We start from the raw sequence: 21,325 nt of genomic DNA, 5'->3' as shown, positions 1-21,325 counted from the left end.
TTTGCTGTGGAGGAAGAAGAATGCTTTTGGGGGAAAGCAGAGAAGAAAGGGTCAGTTGGCTGAAGGGGAAAAAGGTGGAGAAGTCACCTCACATGCAAAATTTACCATATCTTTGAGAAAGTCAGTGTGAAATATTCCTGGAAAATGCAAAAAAGATCTTGGCCCGGGGGTTAGCCACTCTCCTACAGAGAGAAACGTTCATGTAGCACAAAACTGTGCTATCACACAGATAGATATATATATATATGTATATATATATATTTACACATACACTTCAGGCAACAGTTTATGCATTCAATGAATAAAGCAGACTGAAATTAGTTCATAAAGGAGCGTCCTGCCAGGTCAGCTTCAGTTCTAAAATAGGGATAAAATACTGATCCCAACATGATCCTGATCAACTTAATTTTTATTGCTGGCTGTTGGCTCCAATCCAGCTCACAAAAGTATGAACATCGAAGGATGTACCAGAGCCCAGACCTGCAAATGTGGCTGAGTAGTTAGGAGAGTACCACCAAGGTTTCTTAGATCTAATTAGATCTAACAAATCTACCTGTTCTACAGCTTCTCTCAATCTGCTTTGGAAAAGTTCAGGCCTTCCAAGAACTGGACGATTTATTATTCATTTATGGTGCCTAGAATTGCTGGAGAACTTGATAGGTATAGTATCTAGGTCTATTACTTAAATATACTCTAAGGTTTTCATTCAGTTAGTCCCCAGGAGAAAAGAACAGCCACAGTTCCTTGTGTTAATTGGCTTCTGGGACAATAATAGAAAATTATTTTGGGGAGGGTGTCCATTTTTATCTAAATCCTGGAGAATCGATCCCCCCTGACCAAAAAGGACTTAAAGAAAGTGAACACTCCCAATTATGTCAATTATCCTCATCTCAGGAGACCCATTTCTCACAAGCCCTTTCAGTTCAATCTTAGTAGACCTGTTCTTTTTCCATCAGACAGTGCAAAAACATGGACACAATTAGTGAAACCAAAAAGGCAGCTCAGGGAAATGCACCCAGGGTATGGGCGACATTCACAGTTCAGTGCCTTGGGGAGGTTATCAAGACAAGAAGTCCACCAGGCTCCCTTTTTTTAAGAAGTTTAGTTATTTCCCCGTAAAATAAAAGCATCAGTTGCCATGTAAGCCAGAGAATGAGATCTCAACTCAGTCAGCCAGGCCTGAAAAGTTGTTTTTTTTCCTTCTCCAATATAAGCTATGTACAGTTACCTACATATGTAATGCAATATTTAGGAACCAGGTACAGGTGAATGATTGACTGACATGATTTTTCCAAACCACTGGATAACTCGTGCAGGAAATCTGAATACATGAGTTGATATAAATGGTCAATATAGCAGGACCATTTGCATAACTCAAAGGTATGAAGGAGCTTTGATCTGGAAAGAAAAAATAATTATCTGCAAATCAAAGCAGTGGCAAGTCCTCCTGCAGAGACATTTGCCCTCCATTGCAAAGACATGGAGTAGTCACCTTCTCCCATGCCTAAAACATGAGTCTCTAGTGGTTTTCTTTCCAGAGTGCTAGGAATACATCCTCTGTTGCTGTGCAGCTGTACTCTCCAAAGATATACTTTGCAAGGTATTTTCTTGTGTCTCATTTTCTGTTCTGAATGTCTTTGGGTGTTTGTCAATTTATAAAAATAAAATGATATCAAACTTGTTAGATAATCTGAGACTTGTGTTTCTTTTCCTAGGCTGGGTTTCTAGAGCTCTTTGTTGCTGTTCTCTTTCCATAAACTTGTCTGAATACAGTGTTTCTGTGGAGTAATTTCTCAGCTTTCCCAGGACTGTACTAGATAGAGAAGAAATACAAACTGTTAGGCTCAGGTGGTGTCAAATTTACTGGATTTCTGTTGCTGGCTTTCACATTGATCTGTGCTTTGCAAATAGATCTCTTTTTCCCCTCTCCTTGCTCAGTCTCCTGCTTAATTTATAGCTTAGACTTGGTGGGTCAGGAATTTTATCTAACTAGGTGTTTTATACATGGCCTAGCCCAACAAGGCCTCAACCTTGGTGGTGGCCTCTAGACACTATCACACTACAGATACTAAATACTAAGTACTTTCATGCATGCTGCTGGGTGTTGAATAGGACATCTGTCTTGGCTCATTAAATGCAGCACTCCTCTGTTTTTCCAGGGAAAGTTTCACCTTGAGAGAGACCTCCCCACTCCCACAGTGAGGCAGAGACAAGGAGGAAGAGGTAGCCAAGGCTGAGCTACAGACACCTCCCATGTGGAGGAAAAACCATGATGTGGCATCTCAGTCCATTCCTCCCCTCTCCTTTTGCCCTTCCCCTTTCTCTAAACAACCATGTTTCTGAAGGGGGAATTATCTCCTTCAAATCAAAGCAGAGGGTAACCTGACTATTTCTTGCGGAGAAGTAATAATTAAGGCACTAGAAGGATGCAATCTGCATACATTATTGCAAGTTATGCCAACAGAATGTCAACATTTGTGTCATAAGTAATCTTGAGCAGCAATTACTCTGCGCATTGGCCTGGAATCCATCGGCAGAGCCGGTGGTACTAATTATAGGGGAGCTTCTCCTCCACTGGAGGATGGACAGAGGATTACAAAAAAGATCGATGTGCAGAAGAGATCACCTAGCTAGACCACTGTGAGCATGCAGCTGAGGGAGAGCATAATATTCCAAAAGGAAAACACCTGCCTCTTGCTACTAAAGAGATAAACATTAGGTAAAATAAGTCAGTGACATGTTTGCTCTCAGCTTGGTTCACTGGCAATTTTTTCCTGGCAGGATGGAAATCAGGAGGGAAGATCCTAGAAAAAAGTCACTACAGATACTACAAGTCGAGATTAAGAGGTTCTGATTCCTCACCAGTAGGAGAAGACACCTTGACAATAGAGGGAACAATTCATTTATTGAATTCTGCAGGATGTCTCAGTCCTGGAAGGATAAGCATTAGACTCAGGATGTTCTAGCAGCACCATCTAAGACTCCACTGTAAATAAACCTGCAATAAGAATCAGATTTGAAGCTTCCTTTTATTTCCTTGCTTATTGGCACTGAGTTTTGATATGACTCAAACCAATGCCTGTCAACATTCTAAATGCAGCACTATATTGGTATCAGAGAAAATAAGATGCTGAGAGTCCATAATAAAACATTTCCCTGTTTAATTCACCCTGCCCACCCTTCTAAGCTTCAGGAGAGGCAGGAGAGACAAAAATCCTATTAAATTTACTGGGGAATGTCTTACTAACTTCATCTTAGAAGTAGTGTTGTTAACCTGGTAGGTATATAGTCCTGTAATGTATCAGCTCTGTTCCTTTCCCGGAGAAAAGGGATCTCTCTTTCTGCTCTATATGCATTTCCATCATGCTTCCAGTCACTCGTAACTGTACATGCTCTTGCTCATCTGCAGCAAAGGAGACATGGTTTGCACCCAAGTTTTCCATGTTGCCCTTTTCCTAATCTAGAAACTTGAAGTTTGATCAGAAATTTTGCCTTAAAAACCATTCCTGAAAATCAGGGAAGACCAACTGATGTGAAATAAAGATGAACCTTTATCATCTTCATCATTTCTGAGGGACAGTTGAAAAATGCAGTCTGTGGTGTCTGAAATTTAACTTTTGATAACTTTGGAGATAACCACTGTCCATGCCTAGCAATTTTTGAGTACTTTTTTCACTTTTTTCTTTACGTAGACCTGGGAGAAGAAAATGCATAAGGAAGTTTTTTTCCTGATATTAATAACTTCCCAGACCTTAAAAGTCATATGAAGAATGCCTGGGATTTTATTTTGTAGGAAAAACCTTCATGTATTTTGTACTTTTCCACACTTTGCTTCCATATGCTGCTGCTTCTTGTTTTTTATCTATATGTGAGGGATATATATGAGCAATGGGCAACATTTTGGTTAGAAACAATCCCTTATCTGCCCACTCCTTGCTGACTCCAGCCACTTTGTTAATCTGGACTGCCTTGCCTACCAGCTAAACTAAAGCATCATTTACTGTCTCTTCTCACTCCATGTCTTCTGCAAATTTCCCTTCTGTCTCACAGATATGCAGAGATCTCCAAGACATCCCCCCTGCTATCATTCACTTTCCTCACCACTTCTGGAAGCTCTGTAACTTAAACCTCCGTCTGTCTCCTGATAGTAAATACCCATACCTCCCTCTGAGGATGCTGGCAGACATACTCTCATTTATACCAAAACCCCACTGGTTTATTTGGCAGGATCAGGCCCGTGAAGAGTACCTTCTTCAGTTCCCACCCACTGAATGTGTGTCAGATGGTCTCCACAGTCTGCTCAATGGTCCCTGATCCCCAGCATACTGAGCTCGCAGTGTTTCACACATGCCTGCAATCCCGAGCTTTCCTGCCAGGTACAGCAACGCTCCAAGGACCTCACACCTCCCCAAGGCCTGGAGCTCACAGAAGTTGCATTTTGTCTTAATACTCTGTCATTAAGTGGAGTTAAAAATAAAGCCTGTCAGAGCCTCACAGCCTGCAGGGAAAAGGATATTAATTACAGCAGGCAGAGAGTGGAGAGGAGCTGCCTTGAGTGAGAAGTCTTCCCGCTGAGCTGTCACCTTCTCTGTGTCACTAGCAGAGCTCTGCTTCGGCTCACACACAGAGCAGAGGTTGGCCCTGATACCTGCGAAATGCCAGGACAGGAGGAGCCAGCAAAGGGATTTCGTTTCTGGCTCTGACACACTCACTGGCTTTCCTGCCTGCAAGCCAGACCTCTGCACAGCCTAACACAGGGACGTGGACTGAGGATGAAGAAAGGGCAATCACAGAATCACAGAATGACTGCATTGAAAAAGACCTTTAAGATCATTGAGTCCAAATGGTGGCAGCTACTATGGAAGAGGCTATTCAGGAACCCAAAATAAGGTCCACTGCTAAAGCCTCCCATGCTTGGGATTCCAGTTATAAGGCAAAGGTGGCTCCTGAAGGACCAAGTAGACTTGGCAGAAAGTGGTACCCAGTTTTCCTCTAAGACGTATGAAGATTGAGCTGCCAAGGGAAGGCAAAGACATAGCTAGTGTTACATTTCATTTTCTTCTAATGGATATAAAGGCATGAAAATATCCCTTCAGAACCTAGGTTTAGCTCTGAATGCTCAACTCCTTGCATAAAGTATATTTAGGACAGATATACTCAGTATCAAAGTAGATATTTATATGTCTATATTAATTTCTATTGCATGCTTAAAGGGATGATACCTTATAAATTTATAACTTATAAACTGTTACTTAGTAAGGACATCAAGGGGGCCCGAACCACAGCTGGATCTTCACCTAGTAAAGTGGTTGTGTAGGTTGGAGGATAAGGGTGGATCACCCTGCATCTCTGACAACATGCCTCCATGAGTTAAATAACCCCTAAATTTTGCTGGAGGGGACAGAGGGAGAAAAATAATAAAATGAAAGAAAAGCAACACCAGGAGCCAAATATTGTGAATTGCCATTTGAGCTGGGTAAATCAATCAAGCTGACAGTGGAGACCCTTCAGATAGGAAGGCTCCCAATGCCATCAGCTGAAGGGTAACGGCAGGGGGATGGTGCCGTACCGATGCTGCCATGCCAGGATGCACTGGCATCTACTTCTTCTTTGTCAAAGCCTGACTTTGCCCAACAAATCCATTGACAGAGGGCAGCTCAGTGCGCCAGTGTCTGACAAACTTGGCAAGGGCTCTCCCTCTGTTAGAGAAGACTTGAGAGTTCACTTAGAGGGCACTACACCATCCCATCCCCATCTGTGAAAGAGCCCTCCACTGCTCTTTTCAGAGCACTGTTGAGGAGAGAGGGAAATAAAAGAGAAGAAAAGCGTTAAGGAACACAGGCTGGTCCTTGAAACCAGCAGGAAAGAGGCAGTGAAAGAGCTTAATTAATGGCACATCAGAGTTCCCCAAGATGTGTGTCTAACGAGGCCTTTGCCTGGCACTTTAGCTTTGCTTGTGAAAAGTTAATGCAGGCAAAATATAAGCAGAAGGCTGTGTGAAAACAGGAGCCAGCATGAGCAGATACATCCTGATTTAATTCTTTCCCTTGGATGACAGCCCTCTGTGCCTCCTCCCCACTACCCCCTTCTCAGGGACACGCTTATTACAGCTATTTCAGAGAGAAGAAACAACCAGCCAAAAATATAGGGAGAGATCCACTTTTATCACGAACAGCAAATGAATAAAGCAGGGTCAGAGTGTTGACTTAGAAAATTACAGTCTTCCTGGCTCCTGAATAAATCCAGACATGGTACCCTATGCCACTCAGCTTTTACAGAATTTAATTTAGAGCAATTGATTTATTTGCTGTGGACAGGTGGACTCTATAAAGAATTTTTAGGGCAGAATTTACGGTGGGCTTTATTGTGCAGTGAGCAAAAGAGCAACAGGAGTCTGAGAGGCCTTTCCTGATTCCCATGGGCTGCTCCCCCAAGGCAGGCAGGAGGCAGCTGCAATGCAACACAATTCCAGCCAACACTGGCAGTGGAGGGGGAGGCCAAGGGAGCACTGGGTGAGGAAGGCCAGGGGGTTTAGGAGCTGTCTGGGGTGATACGTAACACAATTGTTTGCAAGATCTTGAGTCCAGGCGGGTTCATTTGTTCCACTGGCCCTGCCCTAAAGGCCTGGGCTTTCTCCATATGAAAACCTCACCTTCTGTAGGGATGATGGTGTCTGGCGAAGCTTGGTACTGGGATGAATGCAGGGCTTGCCAGCTGGATGGGATATATCCTTAGATAGACCTATCCCCAGGAACATCTTCCTTGTCACTTTTTCTTGAGCCTTGGGATTTGAACTGTCAGTTCTGAGAGATCTTCCCTGTCCTTGTGCTGCAGTTAGGATCAGTAGATGCCACAAGCTGAAGCCATCTTCATATTTAAAAAAAATCAAACCAAAAAGGGGGGGACAGGACAGCACTTTAAAGCAAGAAGGTGCTCTTAGGTTGTCATGAATTTGGCAACTGCTGATTTCAAGGAGAATTTGTTACTCATGTCTGAGAGGCTTTTGTTTTCAGACAGCTCAGGGTGCTTCAGCTTCTATACTCTTCCTGGGTTAGCTGATGTCCCTAGCTCCCTGCAGAGAGACTGGCCTGTTTCCTATGCTGTTTTACAGCTCCTCAGGGAAACAGATACCCGAGGCACAAGGCTTTAGGAAGTCTTTCTAGTTGAAAGGGTTAATTGGAACAATCAATAAGCAATGATACCCTGATTTCTGGGCTTGATTGACTTTGAACAGCACAGCCAGTGCCTGGATGTGACACAGCCACAGCTGTGAGAGGAGCAGTAGTTTTGTGTAAGTCAGGGAGAACCCATGCCCCAGCACGCAGAGCTGGGTGCTGTCTTCTCAGCGAAACCTCAGGCTGAGAACCTTAGGTTCAAAAAACATGATTTTGCTGTGCAGTTTGAGGTGGCAACACTGCTCCTTGGAGCTCTCTACTCAGCTGCATCAGATCAGTCTCCTTAAATTATCAGGGCTAGAGGAAAGCATTCAACTCCTGTCATAAAATCATCCACAGATCTCCAAGCACTTTACTGAGTAGGCCACTGTTGTGTTGCTCTTGCTAAAGAAGCTGAGGTCCAGAGAAGCCAAGCACGCTGCTAGACAGTATTTAGCAGTTTGTGAAGGAACAAAGATGAGGCCTTGTAGATTCCATACCTCTCCCTGTCTATACTATAGAGCATATCCAAAATTAGAAAACTGGCCAGAGATATAAAATTAAGTTTACACTAATTCTGAGGTTTAACACATGAAACAAAAACATGCCAAGAACAGAAACATTAGGAGGCTCATGCAGCATCTGTCTTTCTTTAAGGTCTCTAAGGAGCTGAAGGTGCTACTGAGGTAGTCTGATTTATAGAGTCAAAGTCAAGTAGAAACACAGCTGCAGAACACTTCCCTTCTTCTGGGGACATCACCAGCTTTCCTGACCAACCTGTTCCCACTCCAGTGAAGTGGTCTCCTATGTGAGCCCTGAACCCTGAGCCTGCTCCTTCAACTAAGCATAAGCTGTGACACCAGGGTAGGTGATACACCTTCTATTGCTGAATGTGGGTGCCTGTGGGTCCCAAAGCTCCCTCCATATCACTGAGGACCCCGAAAGAGATACCTGTTTCCCAGTATCTGATGGTTTCAGGAGTTACTGAGGTTTCAAGCCCATCTTTTGACCTTCCCTAGGCTGAATGTGTATTAGTTCAGAAAAGATTTACCCAGAACAGAAATTTTGGCTGCAAAATTGGTATTTGTGAGCTCAGCAGCACACAGTGAGAGTGAATGTGACATACGGAGCCCAGCCGGGTACAGGAGACACAAAGCATCTGTGTGAGCTCTTCAGGAGAGCAACAAATGAAAAACAAAGCTTTAATGTGACCCAAGAGCAGACTACTCATGGGTGTTTTTCAATTACAATGGACTATTATAAAGGGACAATGTTCTTTTATTTACAATAAATTTCATCAATTCATAAATCTTTTCCTTATTTAAGAAGAACACACAATACAATACAAGCTCCATCTGGCTCTATTTAGATTCCAGGCCTTTATGTTTGTACAGCCAGAAGCCATTAATTATTGTGTCCCAACCAAGGATGTCAAGGCCCTGGACACAGGAAAGGAAAAGGAGGCAGGGGCAGGAGAGGGCACAAATGGGAGCCTTGGAAAAGTCATCATTAGTTGTGTCAGAAATAATCAACCTGGGGGTTATTAAGCATCCAGGTTTGCAGAGACTGCAATACTTTGTGGGCTCTTTTGCAGAGATAAAGCTGTGAGGGCACAGATACACAGGGTGGGTACAGAAGAGAGGCACAAGACTTTCCTTTTTGCTCTCAGGAGATTCACTCAAAGGCAAACACATCCTTCTCCAAAGGGCAATGCTGAAGCCTCAGACATTTACCTGGCACGTATTTCTAATTAAGGGAATGGAAGGTCTGCCAGGTAGCCCCTTTCTGCTGCACCCAAAGGCCACCTATATCACTGTCCGTGAGGAGAAATCAGATCCTCCCAAAACAGCCACGAGCTGGCAGCAGGTAGCCATCAGCCCCAGGCTCCATGTATTCATGTCTAGGCAGAGCAGTTGCAGCCCTGTTCAGTCAAAACACATGACCTTAGGTGAAATTTGACTCAAGAACCTAAAGATTAGGATTTACAGGGCACCAGGCCAACACCTTGAGCAGAGGACTGAGGAGGAAGGTGGCTGAAGAAGACCCTGAGATATCCCTTCTTTTCTTTATCAGAGAGGCTCACAGGACCCAAATTTTTGTTTCAAACTTTCAATCCATTAAGAGATATCTGAGTACTACAGCTACAAACAAATACAAGTGTAATCCTTCTGTTAGAGGCCTAGGCTATAAGCTTTGGCATTAAATACGGGCAAGATCAAGATACACAAAAGCTTGTTACACCACCAAGCAGCAAAAACGGCTGGTGGACAAGTTCTGGTTGAGGAGGAGGAGGATGGGATTCATCCATGGTCCTTGAGGTGAAGCAAGGCTGTGTTTCATATCTGCATGCCTGGCTCCCTTAGCTGCACAGCAAATGTGCATATTCTCTCAGGTGCATATTAACACAGCTGAGCTTCAAAGGGGGGTATTATTAGCATGGTCAGCCATGCAGCTCTCTCATTTTAATAACAATCTGGTGACTCATCCACCCTGTTAATTTAACATTTTAAAAATGTGGGTCGGATCCTCTTCATTTACCCAAGTTAATTTTTTTTTAAAAAGAAGGGGGGAAAAAAAGGGAAATAAATTTTTCTTGGCTTTAACCTGGAAAGTCCTACTACCATACAAAAAGTACAGTTTCAGCCACAGCTATCATTTTGCCAGTTTGTCATATTACAATAATTGCTTCCCATGTTCAAAACTGAGACACTTAGAAGCATGAAATTGAATACTAAGGACCTTCCTCCCACTATTGATCTGCATTCCAGCAACATGGAGGAACCCTTAGCCCTGGACCAAGACCCAGTTGTGCTGGGAATATCTAAGCACAGAACAAAAAGACAATTTCTGTTTCAAGGAGTTACAGGCTACACATTTCAGCCCAGCAATGAGGATCAGCATTATCTAGCTAACTGCAGGCATTGACCATATAATAAGCACATACCCATACACTGAACTTTTCTAAATGCCTATTTTTTTCAGAAGCAAATAGCACAAAATCTGTATCATGAATGGTGTCATTTTGCAAGATATTCTGTTCTCTGAGAATTTGATTCCCAAATTATTTGCTCAAAGAGAAAACCATAGCCCTGGAGATACTTGCAGGTATATTTTTGAATGAGAATAAGAATACTTGGGTGAAATGTTTTGAACTGCAGTCCTAGAAGCTGTGAAACCTCATGGGTCATGCTTGTTTGTCCCTTGGTCAGATGTGCAGGTTAGCTTTCCTGAAATCACCCCAAACTATTGTAGCCCCAGCCTTTGCAGTAAAGGAAGTTAAACATCTGGATGGTATTTTATCTAGTGACAATAGAATGTCTACTTTGGAGGGTTATCCTGTCATTTCAACAGTGGAAAGTCCCATTCCTCAGTTTCTGCAGCCAGAGCAAAGAAAGAGAAGATGAAGGGAAAACTCTGGGGTGTCACCATTCCCAAATGCTCCTTTCTCTCTCCAGGGAAAAACTCTGCAGAGACCCTCCCACCCCCAACCAAGACCATCCCTGGAGACTGGACAGCAGTAACTCAAGCTGCCCAAAAGTGGCAAAGCACACTCTGCAGTCTCATCAAAAACTAAAAAAAAAAATAGCACTTGTGTAGCACCAAATGTGACAAAGACTCACATCAAAATAAACCCTGCCTCCCTTTAGTTTTGCCAGCCCCAGGACATAGCTAACTACTGTATCATGTATCAAAAGCGGAGGCAGGTCAGTTTGGAAGAGGGAGAGTTTCACACACAAGCAGTAAACCCAGACCATGAGCTAATCTGTACCATGCAGTGCTTAAACCCTTAATCAGTCTCTGTATTGCAGAGAGCAATGTGCACTTAAATGCTGCAAAAAGCTCTGTGATGAAAGTTGGACTCTTCTCTTTCATGTGCTTTGGTATGGGTTTGTGGGGCTGTGCTTAAGGAAGAACCAAAACTCAAAACCTATGCAGGGAAGAAGGATTTCTAAAAGTTTCCTGCAAAGTAGCAGCATGTCAGCCCTTTCACACCACTGTTGTTTTTCTGTTCTCTCAGCTGAACAAGAGCTGCTGTGAATTGTGTCCAGTGTGAGCAGGTAAAATGGAAAAGCAAATAACGCAACAGCTACTTTAGGTCAGGCAACAGTGGTAATTGTAGAAAATGGGAAAGAAAGAAGAGACATCTCAGGTCACAGATGCACCTTTAGATCTCTGGGTGCACAGAGCCTCTGTCCTTTGTGGGGCACATGCTGGCTCTGCGGCCAAGTCTTGCTGCTTAATGTGCCCACGTGGGAGGCTCTGTGGAGAAGAGGGGTCAGAGGTGCTCACAGGATGCTGGGCAGCCACCGGGATCTTTGTCATCTGCAATGGAAGGGAGGGTTCTTGCAGGAAGAAAAAACAGGTTGATTGACTTTTGAAAGGCATCTTCTGCTAATCGGTTTAATGTTTTTCAAATCAGACATTTGGGAATATTCTGTAGTTGGTGTGGACATCTCTGTGCCTGCTTGCAGTCTGGGCTCTTGCTGAGGTGGACCCTTTTCATTTTTACCTTCCTGTATGCACTAGTGGTTAAGAGAAAAATACTTATTAGATGCCTTTGGTTTGAGTCCTATTTCTGCCTCAGGTGAACTCTGTTCCCTTCTTAGCATGCACGATTTAACTTTTTAATGCCTCTGTCTTTCCATTCTAGAAAATGATGGAAATAACTCTTACAAAAGGCACCAGAGTTTTCAAACAGAAAATGTAAAGCCTTCTTTGTCTGGCTAGGAACAGCTATTTTCCACAAGGATACTGGAAGCCAGCGTGTAATTCTGGTACCCTGTTCCACTATTGCTTTGCCTCTTCATGTGTTGATACACTGTGACAGCTTGTTTTATGTTTATAGGGCAGGTGTTTTGTTATTTCATGACTCAATCAGCATGTGGTTATAGCAAACAATGTGCTGAGATAGTATTCTCTAGTGACAAAAGCAGCTCCCCTTCTCCCCTGTGCTGAAGGGCCTTTGCTTCGGACTCAGACACTTTGCAGTGTGGGCAAATGGCAAGAGACAAAGGCATGGATGGGTCCATGTGTGCCAGAGCACCATCACCATGGGATCTTCAGACACTTACCTGCTATGGCCTTAGCAAATTACAATCCCAGAGAAGGCCCATGACTCTGACTGTGTCTACTGGATGTTGATTTTGTTGATTAGCACCAGTTTCTGACACTGTGTGCAGGTGGACAAAAATTCTTGGTGCCAGTCCACTTCTCCCAGGTAATTACAAATGAGATGTGAAAAACACAGGCACAGGGGAGATGTGGGGGATAGAGTGGAGCAGAATGAAAGGAAGATAATGGAAAGCAACGGAGTGGTGTTTACAAACAATTCCAGTGACACCATGGCTGGACCATATTTTACTGGGAAGTCATTTTAATATTCAGACCTACAGGATCTGGTGGTTCTGTAAGTGAGACCCTTTTAGAGAGGTTTTGGTTTAGGTAAAGTTTCTGACAAGTGAAATTTCCCTACTGGATCTTCTGAGGCCCATTCTGTTCATATTTATGACTTTTTAACTCCTTAGATTCAGCAAATTTGGCTCAGAGTTGACTGAATGTAACATTTTGAGAGAACACATTTTGGCCTGTTGGTTGGTGAGAGGTAAAACCCACCTACCAAGTCCTGTTATAAATGCTGATTTAGAGCCTGCTTTGCTATATAGCATTTGGATTCTGCCTCATTTGCTTCCTACTTGTAAATGAGATTTCACATATTGTCCTTTAAGTTTTACCTCTGGAGCATTTTCTTTTATTACTCACGCTTCTGGGGATTCTCACTGAGCATGAGATGTCACCTTATGGAGAACATGGGGCTTCTCCACTTCACAGTTTAAAATCCTCTGACCGTGCCCCCAGCCATCACTTTCCTCTCCTTCTGTTTTTGTTCCTCTGCTCAAGCTTTTGAGCTATGGAAGTGATCAATTGCTTAAATTATTGTAATGGTTTGCAGAGGGAAAGGGGAGGGGGGCATGAGGGGATGGAATTAAAAAGTGTCCCTCCAAGCTGGGAACTGGGTATTAAAAATCTCAGTCAAATCCATTCTGAAAATGCTGAGCTAATAAATCTCACAAACACAGCTTTACAGTGCAAAGTCTGACTCAGTTGTAAGTATGTACTGCAGGTATTACTGCAACATGACTAATGGTGAGTGAATGCTGCAGAAAGATGTCTGTGTATATTCATTTGAAGTCCTGAACAAATTTGCTTTGAATCTCCTGGTCTGTTTCTGTGGCTGCTTTCCACAAATACTCTAGCAAATGAGCTTTACTAGTGTGAATACTCATCAAAAGTCAATTTGGAACTCAAATAGCTTAATATTTTCCAAAAGCATATTCCAAATTACACACATGAACATGCAGTTCGGAATGGATGCTGGTTCTGATGTGATTAGTTACACAACTTGCCCAATCAGCGAACAGAAATAATACAATACAGCTCATGTAACTATCCATGCAGCCTGGATTTCAAACTTCAAGTGCTGGATATATTCGATGAACTGTTTGTGAACAGCTTAGTAGCCTTGACACCCATCCTCTGAAGACACTTGTAAATAGCCATTTTAACAATGAATTATAGTTAGAAATTTTGCAATTTGTGAGTGGCCAACTTGCATGAGGGGGGGAAGACTGGATTTTTCTAATGGATAACTGGTTATCTGTCTAGCTCTGAATGTCAGGAAGCTCAATACTCCACCTCTATAGACAGAAAACCAGTAGTAAGACACGTTTTCCACTGACGTCAGCTGAAAATCTGTGCTCATTGTCTGCTGCGGATTGGCATGAGCAGAGATTTACCCCATCTCTGATGGGAACATGAGGACTCACCTTGGAGCCTTTCCTTGAGAGAAACAACCATCCATGAATCACTTATCTAAACAGGCAATCCTATCCATGTCTCTCTAATTTAGGAGCCGCTGTGCCTTCAGCCTAAGGCTGCTGCCCTGTGGATATATTGGCATACAGGGATAGTTAGTGGCGATTGGTTTCTGATGTTGCCGGCACATCTCACTCTTCCAATTGCCTTTTCATCAGTTATTTTTCTGTAGATGCTATTCCTTAGAACAGGTTTTTATCCCATGTACTGTCACACCTAGAAACTAGAATATTAATGTAATGATTTGAAATGAAATATCAATGACCAGAATTTACCATATGACTTTTTCTGCTGCAGAGGAGGGTTTGGGGATCCTTGTGCAAAAAGACACAAGTCAGGGAAGGCTGTGCTCCTCCACATTTCACAGTGACAGGGTGCAGAGAGAGCTCTTAAACATTATTAGAAGGCATTTGGTGCTGTTATCAAATGAGAATCAACCCCAGTTCTCAAAGTCACCAGTATGGATTTGCCATACCATGAGGGAAACCCTTACCTGCCCTCAGTGACAGGTTGACCAAGGCTGGTATCTGCTGCTTACTGTCCACAATTTCTTTCTCATCTCAGAACAGGCTTAAGGCCCTTGAAGTCTCTGAGAACAGCATATTTGTCATGCAAGAGAGAGAAGACTGACAACAAACACAGCCAGCCATCGTCCTGACTGGATCAAACTCATGGAGAAATGATGTCATTACCCTCTGTGACGGTTTTCCAAGAGGAAGCTTCCATCGTTTACCCTGAGCCGCAGCTCCAGCTGCATTAAACACTGTTTTCCAGCTCATAAAACGAGGCACAATTTTTTACATGCTGTTTGTGGTGACAGCATAATCAGTTTTGGTGGGAGCCGGGCTCCAACCGCCCAGGAGCTGCAGAGAGCCCTGTATGAGGCACCCAGCCTCCCAATTTTTAGGTTTATTTCTTTGAGATTTTATTTTTCCCTGGCAAAACTCTCTCCAATTCTCCCGCCTTTATCTATTCATTCATTTATTTACTCATTGAATCTAGATTTATTTTGTTCCCCAGCAATTTCAGGTAAACAAAAGGAGACTCACTTCTGGGAAAAGGCTGTTAATAGCCTCGCTGAGGGAGCAGCAAATGTAACTTTCCTAAACAGAGCTGCAGGGAGCCTTGCTGCACACCCAGCAGGGTCTCTGGGGCAAAGCAGGTTTGTTAGTGAAAGAGCACGCACAGAGTTTGTGAGGTTGGGTTGTTGGGTTTGTTTTTTTTTCTTTACCTTTTTCTTCTCTTTCATTCCAAGAAATATTTGCAGAAAGCAGCTCAATGGGAATGTGAAAATAAACGGCAAGTTCTGCTTCTGCTGAACTTAAACTGAGAGGAGAGGAAGTGATGCTGCACTCTCTCCTATATGGAGTAGTGTGGGGTCACCCCCCTGTGTAAATCAAATCCAAGTAAGGTAGCTGCTTGTTTTCTTTTCTAATCTTTTCCCTCCTCTACCAGTCTCTTCCAGCCTCTTATTTCCTTCCCCCCCATTCTGGATTTGCAGCCTTTCTCCATTCCAGTTCCATTTTTTTCCTAAGAAAAAATGAAAACCTGTGGTGTGTTGCATGGTCCTTGAGCAGCCTGTCTCAAATAAAAGGAACAGGGGCTGAGATCCATGGTAGAAACCTGGAAAGAAACTGTACCTTACTGCTGAATTAAGTTTGTTGTGTTCACATGCATCAAGTCAAGTCTGATCCAAAGATCACTGATGTCAGTAGAAAGATTTCCATTGACTTAGGAGGACTGTGGATGAGGGCTTTGGATTAGGGTTGTGATAATGACCAGTCACCTTATCTGGTAAAAAGCCATCGATAAAACCCTGGGCAGTCAAAGTTTGTCATTATCACCTCCAGCTTCCCATCTGTGTTGACGCTTGCCCTCTTTCAGACGCGGTGACAGGCTAAAGAAAATGCAGATATTTCTCCCTCCAAGAACCTTGTGCTTGGATCCATGAGACATGATTTTCTCTCTGGAAATTCAATTTCTGAGCCCCTTACTGTCTCAAATGACCAAATGGGGAAGACAGTAATTGCTGAGAAACTTATTGACTTTTCCTTTTTAATTAATCCTAAGTGGAAGAAAACCTGCAGTTCCCTGTCCAGACTGTGTATGTGAGGGAGGAGGAGGGAGGAGAGAGAGAGGGGAGCGAATCATAATTAAAATAACTCAAATTAATCTTGGTGAGTGCTCCTGCCACTTCAGTGCTCTAAGTATAAGGGGAAAGCATCAGTTTACTCCAGCCTCTTTTGTTTCAAATGTCAGCTTGAATGAGGACCACCAGCCAGCAGTCCTGTCCCTTCTGAAGGAGGTGTTCCTGGTCGCTATAGTATCCTCATCCTTCCAGCCACGGGAGGAGGCCAAAATGCCTCATGTTTCCTCTCTGTAAGGCCTGAATATGCATCATTTTCAGCAAAATGAAAAAATAACCCTGCTGTCTAGGGAAGTGAGTGATGACAGAGCTGCTCCCAACCCATGGATGGGCTTCCTGAGTGATCCTGGCCAAAATTAACCAAACTGGGCCAAACTGCTTGTCTTTGAGTGATGTCTTATTGATGACAATGGAAGCTGACCTCTGAATAGAATGAGTTAAGCAGGGAAGAGAAGCTGCTGCTCAGAAATGGTGCTGAACTGTGTATACCACGGAAAGGAAAGCTCTTCCTCCCTGCCCCTCCGATGCAGACAGTTGGTACACTCACTCCCATGGCAAACCTGGCCCTGAGCACACTTCAGAATGTAGTTTAATGACAACAGCGAGGCAGCTGAGGATTAATCATTTCTGCTGGAGAAGGGGGCTCTTGCTACGTTTAGCCTCCTCCAAGGAAAGAACAGCCTCTTAGAGGGAGAGACATAACCCAGAGGCTTCATCCCAGTGCTTGACTCGTGCTACACAGCGCTCTGAAGGAGCCGGACTCAGTGGGAATTTGCATGCTTCACACTGCGAGTTTGTTTTATAAACCCCTGGCTTCGTTCCCCGGCTCGCAGAGCATCCCAAGCCAATTAGATTACATAACCAAATGAAGTCAATTGCAGATGAGCACAAAAAGCTGCTGTTTGATCTGGGTTCAGAGAAACACCCTCTATCTAGTAGTAAAAGCTAATGAAGGCCGACAGCTCAGGAGGCAGGAGCAGTGTAGCTGTGCAGGGCTGGGACTTCAAGGCCACCCCCAGCCTTGGTGAGAGCGAAAGCGTGACCGGGCAGTGAATCTGCAGTGCCAGCCCTGCTGAGCAAGTCAGAGCTTCAGAGACCTCTTCTGGACCATCCTCCCACCCCTGTGCCCCATTCCCCTGCAGCCTACCCCCCCACCCCAGCACACACACCTCTGTGTTCTCTCCAAACTACTTTGTTTTATTTTAGTTTTCTTCAAGCTTGCTGGGAAGTTGCTGCTAGGATTAAAAAGGCATCGGGCAAATCATCAGTATGAAAGAGACACGCTGAGAAGAGAGCAGATTAACCCACTCTGCAGAGAAAACTCCTCATTTCTGGAGTGTTTGTTTTGAAAATGTCACTTCAACGGGTCACGGAATTCATGAATAAAATCCCATCCTTATTTCCATTCAAAAAGGAATAAAGATTTATTACCCAGCCTCACCAGGAAAGCAGTATTGACCCACCAATGAGTCAAGGTCTACAGCATTGCATGCAGGACTATTTATTGCTTTTAATTACCATAAACTAGCAAGGTACTTGTTTTAATAGATTTTTATTATTATTGTTTTATTGTACTGTGGAAAGTCTAAGTGCACAGAAAAGAAAGACTGAATTGCCAGCAAAGCCTCCTGAGAATATACAGTGATGGAATGAAAGACAGCTTGATGCTGATGGGTTAAACAAAAGGTCACTGGCACTCAAGAGATTTTGGCAGCACATTGGTAAACCTGCTCTGAAGCATCATTAACCCCATTTTACTGATGAGAAAAACAGAGGCAGGGAGTAGCCCTAAAGTTCTCTAAAGACAGTATTCGGGAGCCCCAGGGGAGGAAAATCAGTATTTAAATATCAGAAAATTTTGTCTCACATGGCTGCTTCTAGCCTGCAAGCTGGGACTGATGAATTCAGAAGTGGTGGGATACATTGGCAGCAGAAATGAACACTTAGGGGGCAGCTGGCAGATGATGCCACCCTCTGACACCACCTGTGGCATCCAGAGATGTGGGAGCTCTACAGGGTCACCTAAGTGTCACCCACTGGACATCCCTTGCTCACAGGAAGGTGAAGACCACCGCCTCATATCTACATCACCTGCATTGGAATTGCTCAGAAAAAACCTTCCTTGGCAGGCTGTGTGTGGATGCCTGTGTGCTGCAGGGCACGCGAGCAGGCAGCAGACTAATGCCGCTCATCGTGTTACCTGCTCTGTCTCCTTTCACTCACCCAGCTTTCCTTCCCGGCCAGGGGTGACCAGAACCTTTCAGCTGGAGAAATGTGAGGCAGGCTTGGTGCAGCAGCAGGTGATTGACAGGCAGCCTCTGATAATGAAGTCCATTTTTATTTTTTATCTCTTGTCGAAGTACAAGGACTCGGCCAGTGTCCCAGGTAATGAGAGTTCCCTCTCCCTCTCCCTCGCTTGGATATGAAAGTGTGTGTAGCCATGTGTAGCTGTGTTAACACTACATTACTAAAACCAATCCCAGGAGCCTGTTACTGCTGCACACCTCACCGACTCCGGCACTTCCTCACGTTGATTTGCATTCATGCAGTTTGTGTAAACAACGCTGTTCAGGGAATATAAATAACTGCAGCCAGGAATGCAGTTTGGTTGCTCAGCCTCAGGAGCTCAGCAGCATCCCTCAGTTGTTGCTGCAGGGCTGGAACACACAGCTGAGGGGACAATCCAGCTCCAATTCCCTGAAACGGAGGATGCTGCTGCACCCCAAACTTTTTGCCTCCATCCCCAGCCCAAGAAGCTAAGGGTGTCCTGCTGGAGACAGGTTTTCAAGGAACCCTTCCACCCTGGCATAAAAAACCAGATGAAAAAGCCTTAAAAGAGAGGTCAATTTTTATGCATTCATGATGTTTACATGTTGGGCCCTCTGGCAAGGTACTATGCTTCGTGTTGGAGCTCTCTCTAGGTTGCTGATGGAGAAAGGCAGATGCTTCCAGAAGTGATTCAAGTTTCCAGTGCGCTGAGTTACCCATGAGACGGCTGAGTCTCCTCTCAACAGAGGATGTCTGGGGTGATCACATCACTGCCCTCACTAGGGTCAGGATTTGTAACATTTAGCCCAAATTCAGTCAAACACGATCCCCAGTGTACATCCTGCTCAGAGGTGTCGCAAGAAGAAGTCTTTAGTGTGAAATCAGGTAAAACTCTCCCTGACTCAAATATGCTTTGACCCCAGCTCAGAGATCTAAAGCCCGAAGAGCTGCTCACACACACAAGTTTGAAGAGAGGCTGCTATTGATCACCGTGCCGTAGGGACAGCATGCTCATGCTTGACCACCGTAATTTCCTCATGATGTATTTGCTTCATCTCTCCTTGACTTCTGCAGGCAGGGGCAATGTCTTTAGAAGCACCACCTGGGAACTTCATGTTAATTAGTCATAAGCTTACATAAAACTCTCAGGTGGAGGCAACCAAACCAGATCAAGTAATATATATATATATATTTTTTTTCACTCAGAGAAAGAACAAAAACAGCTAAGAGCACTAAATATTAAAGGGATTTAAACTGAAATTTTCTGATCTTTTAAGGATTCACATAAAGCCTGGTCTGGAGTTACAATCTTGCATCCACATTTGGATCCATATCCGCTCCTAAACTTAGCCTAGAAGATGACATGTTTACAATTTTTTTTCTCTTGAAATTTAAAATTCCAAGAAAATGTTGGCAGAATCTCCACAGATTTCTGAAGTCTGCATCTTTGCTTTACATTTAGGCCTTTCTCAATCCTTTTTATTTTTTCTTTTTCTTTAGCTGAGCTGAAGTAACTCAGATTAACAACACACACTCTATTTAATTGGCTTCATATGGTTCTATTTTAACATTTGGATTAGAATAATATTTCAGAAAATGACTGCTATTATTTTTTTAACAGATGGTGAAGGATCCACCAACATAGGAAGTGAGTCACAAGTTGTACTGTAAATAATAAATAATAATAATAATAGTTCTGCTGACAGTGTAACAAGGGCTCAGATTTGCTATCACACAGGAAAGCTAATAAACCAAAGTGGAAAGCGGCTCAGAAATCTTTTGTTTTAATTAGCAATGAACAAATTCATTCTGCCAAATGCTGAACCCACTGGAACACTGGTGGCTTCGCATTTTGCTTAGGAGACAATTTGAAACAGTAAGGAGGAATTGGAGAGGAGAGCCAAACTCGAATGAGAAAATACAGTACAGGCATCTCCAGCTGGGCTTCTTTCAGGGCCATTTCACAAGTGGGGAAGTGAAAAAAAGTGCTGTAAAAATAATAGTGATTACAATATGAATTCATGCATGGCTCCAGAGTGGTGGCCTTTGCTTAGTACCAGCCCACCAGTACAGTCTGTTTCCCTTTAAAACACCCACGTATAACCATTCTTTCTTATCCCACTTCCTCATGGTCAGATGCTGCACTTCATCCTGCAGCCACCTGAGTGGGTTTGCACATGTTCTGCTCACACAGGCTTAGAGCAGCCCTGCATCCCATGCCACAAACCCCTGCACACTCCCAAAGGGTTAGGAGAATTGGGGTGGCAGGTAGGGGAGGTGAGTGCAACACAAAAGATCAGCCTGTTCACAGATGGGCTTTTCTGAGGTTCCCCTTGGGTTTGATGGGGACATCAAATGGTGAGATTCTGGGTCCAAGCCTTAATTCCTGATAGTTGCTAGACGTTTTTTAATGGGCACAGTCTTGTGCATCTTTGGGCAGGCAGGTGAAGTACAATAGAATATGTTCAGGGCTGAAGAAGAGGCTCTCATGGCCCTACTGCAAAGGAAAAGGGCTATGATGCAGCAAGCTGTGCTTTACCTAAGTAAAGCCTATTCATCACAGCTGGCTCCAGAGATGTTCAGCCATATCATTGAAGAGCATCTACTATATCATTTAGATCTAATGCTCAATATAACACCTTTAGTAGCTGGACACCATGGTAATTGATTCTGTAGACAAAGAGGTGAAAGAATGAATATACATACACAAGACCTTGGCAGAGAAGGAGGTTTGGCAAACTAACAACTCTGAGTCTATGCCATGCCCCCATTTCCTCCATGTCCGTGTGATTGTCACTATAGTGAATAAAATTTTTACAACTAGGAAGAGTTTTGGTTGTCTGTTTCTACCAGAGAAGGGACCAAATAAACACACCACTCTGCT

Source organism: Gallinula chloropus, assembly GCF_964237585.1.
Source record: "Gallinula chloropus genome assembly, chromosome: 18".
NCBI lineage: Eukaryota > Metazoa > Chordata > Aves > Gruiformes > Rallidae > Gallinula > Gallinula chloropus.
The sequence above is the reverse complement of the archived record's forward strand: the minus strand, read 5'-3'. Positions refer to the sequence as shown.